A 6,088-nucleotide genomic window follows, 5' to 3' on the forward strand; every position below is an offset into this window, starting at 1 on the left:
AGGCTGACTCTGCTCAGGCACCGCCCATATTTATTTAACTAAAGTCCTGGAGCTTTTGAGTTGAAAGGTTACAGTATAGATAGTGACTAAGAGTTCAGACTCTAAAGCCAGTCCAGAAGGCGAGTCATTTAACCTTCCTGAGCCTTAGTTTCCTCATTGGAAAACAGGGAGAATAAAAGTAACTACCTCAGGGTTGTTGTAAGGATTAAATGATAATCTATGTAAGATGCCCGGCTTGAGTGCCTGGCGTGTAATGAGCACTCCATAAATATTAACTTCCATTATTATTACTAAACAGTCCAGTGAGTCTTAGCCAGGAATGTGCAACCAAATCCCCTGCGGTGTTTTTTTTAAAAAAAACAAAAATCCCCACAAAACTGGTGCATTGATCAGAAGTCCGAGTGGGGTGCAGTGTCAGCCTGTGTGTTTCCAAGAATCCCTCCAGGTGTTTCCGCCCGCCAGCACTGTCTGAACACTTTTCTTTACAGCCTACGGAACTGGCCGAGAGGATGCGTAAGTTACTTGCCCATTATCTCAGAGCAGTTAGTGGCGGGTGGGCAGAGCCGAGGCTGGGGTGTGGGGTCTTGGCCATTCCAGCTGCCTTGTGAGACACTGCAGCAAAGTGGCTTAGATGGACAATCAGGGTGCAGTCTGCACGCGGCCTAAGCACACGCTCCTGGCACCTGACCTTCAGGAGCTTGAATGTTGAGTAATGGGGACACTAGCACAGCGGGCCTTCAATAGAGTCAGTGATTTCAAAAAGTACAGGGAGTCGTTCTTTGGGACAGACCTAGCAGCACAGCAGTCTGCACTTTGTAATAAAGAAATACCAAGTTGTTTTAAAACACCTAGTCCTACATTCCTTTTTCTTAAAACAAAAGCAACTTTCTTGTTCCATGTCATTTTAATGACTATGAGATAATGTATATGAAAGCACTTTGAGAAAAGTATCAAACGTGATATAACCATAAGGTTGTATTATTAATGTCTATTTAGGAAATGAAACAGTTGATTAGATGCTGATTGACTTACAGGTTTTTACCTGTCGGGGACCTGAAAATGCAGATCTATAAACAGTCACCTATGTAATTTGTGACATTTATAAATATGAAACTGCTACATGAGTATGTGCAGATAGAGTAAGTGTTTTACTAAAATTGCAGCTCAGTGCTGACTAACTTCAGAAAACTAGGGACCAACTTTCTGGTTTAATCGCAATCATTAAAAAGTAGCCGTGGGCACTCACTCCAGAACAGACAGGCTTTTTCCAGGGGCCTTGACTCCAGAAGAATGAGGCCCTTGTAGTTCTGAACATTTGTCCACTACATGTTCAGCCATTTAGCATCCTAAATGCGGGGAGTACACGCATTACCTGTTGGTGTTGACAGTGTCTTTTTCAACCTATGTCCTGCGTGGGTTGTTTTTTATTCCTTTTTGTGGGATGGGGGCATGGGTGTGAGAGGAGGAGACTGGGTGGCCCTAAAACCAGTGCGTTTGGGGAATGACTTAGGATTTCCTGTCAGTTATAAATGCGTTTGACATTCATCATCCGTGTTTATTTTTTTCTAAGAGTAACAGAACATAACACCTATTAGCTTATGAAATAAATGCCCACGAGTAAATAGCATTGGTGGCCACTTTTGAGTTTCAGCTACATTGCATTTTGAGGGCTCCCCTTACCTTCCGTTTTTGCTACTGATGTCACGGTTACTGTCAGGCCGGGCTCCCCCAGGGGTCCACATTGGGCCAACGGGATTGTGTATAGGTTTGTTCTTGAGATTTTGGGATTTCATCATCTTGCATTAACTTATTCTACCTGAATTTGGGGTCCATCTCTCTGCCCTAAGCATTTGTTAGGACCAGTCCTCTTTAGGCAGGTGGGTGTCTAGACATAAGTTTCTTCTTAGGTATTTAGTAAGACTCCAGCTGTCTATCTCTCTGTCTTAGCTTCTGTCAAACAAATAACTCAGTTCTTTTGTAAATGCCTGCTTCAATTTGGGATATGTGGCAGCAGGAGAGAAGCACGGAAGGGCAGCCCAAGGGAGCCTGTACCCCCGACATGACCACCCAGGAAAACTGCAGCTGTCTGTAGCCTGGCCGAAGAGGAAGGCCTTGGGCCGGTTCGAAAACCGGCCAGTGTTAACAGGCAGAACTATATACATCCTTGGGATTGCGTTTCAGTTTCAGTTCCAACTACCAGACTTTTAAAACTCTAGTGAAAGGCTTGCTCTTTTGGGCAGGCCAGTGGTGCCAGGAGTAACAATTTCCGTACCTGCTTTTAACACCGCACTCCCCGCCATTGCCGGGCCTCTGGTATTACCAGGGGAGCACAGTGCGGTTCAGGGCTGTGGAATGGGCTGCTCTCTGCGGCAGCCTGTCTTTCATGACATTTACTGCAATGTCCGAAAAGATGCGTTTCTGCTCTGGATCTGCTGCTTTTCGTGCCACCCACCCGAAGTTTATGTTCCATCTTGAGACAGCATGTGTGCAAGATGGTATTTCCTTCATTTCTGACTTAGTGTCCTAAATCCAAAGGAAGTCAGGGAAGGCTCCGCCCTGTGCTAACGAGGGTAGGGAGGCCTGGGCAGCCATCACTGCTGGAGGCTTTTGCCTTCGAACATGGCTTCAGGGGTTGTCTGCTGAGTCTATGGTGCACGGTTATTGAACCAGAACTGGTAGAAATGAACTTCATGGAATGGCCCCACACGGAGTGCAGATCTGGCAGACTGCCCCACTTTCCTCCATCCTCTTGGTGAGCTGGGGGAAGGATGCTCTAAGTGGACCCTTCCCTCTCCCCATGTGCACGTACTTCTTTGCTCCTGTTACAATTATAAGTTTGAAATCGTTTCTCTCTCCTAGAAAGAGTATATCCTTGAACCTCCCCATTGCGGAGTGACATGAACACAGTAGCCAGGCCCTGTTAACTCAGCCCGAGGTTCCAGACGGTGTGTGAACTGGTCTTCAGACCTGCGGACCATCTAAGGGAAAAGATGTCTCCTTGAAGTAGGAAGGCTAGGCCTGACATGACCTTAGACCAGCCTGCGCACGCCCTCTGTGTCTGTTCTGTGAGGCTCTTAGCTCATCGTTGTACTAGAAGCCGCATGTTTCTGGGTCGTATGTGCCACTTACACCACCGAGCTGTACACGCAGGGCTTGTGGTCTTGGAGCATTCTAGTTCATTCTTGTGGACACAGTGGAAGTGAACTGTCAAATGCTAGCAGACTTTCAGAAAGGAAATACAGAGTTTGTATGGTTGGAGCTTGTTTAGATTTGCTTCTGAGCCTCAGATGGGAGTTTTAAATCATGTATTTAAGGACCATAAACTTTAGTTGGAGAACCGGACTTCTGGTTAATAAAATTTTCATGTGTAAGGATACTTAATTTTCAGCAGTTACGACACAGTAACACAGGTCTGCCAAATAGATGCATTCTTGATTCAGAAGAGACTGCGAGACACTGAGGTGCTTTAGGGTGTTCAGTGATGAGTCCCAAATACTGTTCGACAGTTCAGAAGTACTGCCCATCTGCTGAGTGGCAAGAATGCCAAGAGAGATGTTTCTGGTAGATCAGCCCGCCTTCCTCCACTTTGACGAGCCATTTCCCACTACAGCCACTGTTCTTGGGACTCCATTATGAGACATTTTCTGAAACCTTGAGAAATCACCTTGATTAGGCTGATGATAATACATCAGAGAAATTAGTATTCAGGACTAGAAAGGACGCTGAGGTACTCATCTTCGGTTCTGCAGGGCGTATGTTTGGAAACCCTCGTATCTCAGACCTGTATGGAGGGTACATGTCATGTCCGTGTTGCGTACATACTGTCGTCGTGCTCACTAGGAAAGGGGGGCGTACGTGAGAGGCATTGGTCAGATCTCTGTGTGCCCAGAAGCTGTGCCCTCATCGGTGTTTGCTCTGAGCAGGCTGGCTGAGCTGTTCATGCGTGCTCCATACCCCGTCTCCCCGGTAGAACCCACACTTCTTTGCAATCTGGTTCTGTAATGATGAGCAGTGGAGAAACCCCAGTGTGGTTTGCTGGCAAAAGGAAGTTTGACTGTTGTGTGGTGGTTGACAGAATTTTGTCCTAAAACATGATTCAGATCTTTTAAAGCGTATTTAATGTTTATACCAAAGGTCACGCCCACAGGTGTGTGTGGTGGGTGCAGAGGGAGTGTTGCTGAGGGGACAGTGAGACAACATGGGATCTAACCGCAAGCACATCAGTCATGGGTCACACTACAGTGTTGTCAGGTATTCGTTCTTAATTGTTATTGTAATATATTTTCAGGTGTTTTGTTTTTCTAATTTAATTCTCTCACCCTGTTGTCTGACTGTGAACTGCTAACAGTGTTAAACTTGATGTAAATAAATGAGGCCCTTGAAAGGGGAATGCTGTCTGCCTGTTGTCTCACAAGGCTTGCCAACTTGTGTTTTATTTTAAATAAAGGTTGCAATATTTTATTGGCAAAGGAGGCTTGTGATTGGAGTGTTTCTCCCAAAACTTTAACCGATAGGGACTGTAAGCAGAATTTGTCTCTCCATATAAAATAGACGTAAGGAGGCGGGTGTTAGCCAGCACCCCGCTGGCACATTCTTTACAATGTGCTCCATGGCAGAGAGTCCTCATCCTTTGATGGATTCCATTTTTGGAAATGGCCGAAGGTATCATCTGGAGCCCGGCTGGTATGGAAGGTGAGTAATGTATGTGTGTGTCCGTCCATCCGTCCGTCCATCCCTCCATGTGAGCTTAATGTAAAATGAGACTTAATTCTTTCAAAGTCCATTCTGAGGACAACTGCAAATAAGTTCTACAAATGTTTAGTCAAAGTAGCATTGATAATAGGAAACATCCTATTCTTGTTTGACTAGGTCTTCAGTTTTATAAAAATGAGCCATTGCTTTGAGAAGTCCTGTTTTAATTAGGTCGCTGTAGGATATACTGACGTGGTACCGTTTGAGGTCCGGTTAGAATGGCTGTTAAACATCAGCTTGTACACCTCCTCTCGTTCCACTTTCCTTCCTTTTCTTAGGCCCATTTTTGGTTCAGTTCAGGGGCGTCTTGTTTTAGTCTTCAGTGACCCTCCCGTGTGTTCTCCCTCGTATTACTGTAACCTTTTCCACACCTGAGGCTATTGTCCATTGAGGAAATCTGGAAAGTGTCTTAGAACCAGTCATGAATGCATGGGCGCTGGGCTTTGGGACTTTGTACAAGATATTTCACCTCTCAGGGCTGTTTTCTCATTTGTTACAGGGTGATGAAACTGGTGCCTAAGTCAGTGTTAAAGATGACACGAGATGACAGCTGTGAAGTGCTCAGCACAGGCCACGGCGCACGGCAAGTTCTCGGGTGCTGGCTACTAAAACACACCTCAGCCAACCAGAGTCCCCAGAACTAGAACGGAGGGGAAAGCCCAGCCTCGGAGGATGGTGCCAAAATGAGTTTTCCTAGGTTTTTATATTATTAAACAGCTAGAGCTCTGTCTGAGCACTTGATAAAGATCAATCCTCACAGCAACTTGGAGGTAAGTACAGTTATGTGCACTTTTACAAAAGTGGAAACCGAGGTTACTAGCTTTCCTGTGGCCCCACATTGTAGGTGGCTGACATGGCCCTCGAGCACGCTGGCTCCAGAGATGTGCTCAGAACCACTGCGTCCTGCTGTGCCCTGGTCCCCGGGTGTAAGAGGTTTAGACCCTGGATGACATCAAACATGGCCGGCCAGGGCTAAAAGGCTGTCAGTTGTGTGGCTCTGAGACATAAAGCATAGAATGTCCCTCTTAACTTCGAGCTGGGTATGTCATGGGAGTGAGAGGCCCACGTAGCCTTCTGGGACGTTCTAGCCTGAGACAGTGTTCGTCCCATGGTGACACTAAGATCCTTTAATTCGTTTTGAGTATTTAGTGGATATGTGATGCGGCTCGGGCTACACACTCCCTAACTTTGAGGTAGTTATGTGAGTAAATGAGTGCAATCGGGTGTTAAGTGGGGGAGAGACAGAAGTGTTCCATTTCAGCAGGGCTAACATGAGAGGCTGGGAGGGTTTTCAATTTCGATGACAAATACGATTCCAGACGTGTGGTAAAGGGAA

This window comes from Rhinolophus hipposideros (genome assembly GCF_964194185.1).
Source record: "Rhinolophus hipposideros genome assembly, chromosome: 19".
In the NCBI taxonomy this organism is placed as follows: Eukaryota; Metazoa; Chordata; class Mammalia; order Chiroptera; family Rhinolophidae; genus Rhinolophus; species Rhinolophus hipposideros.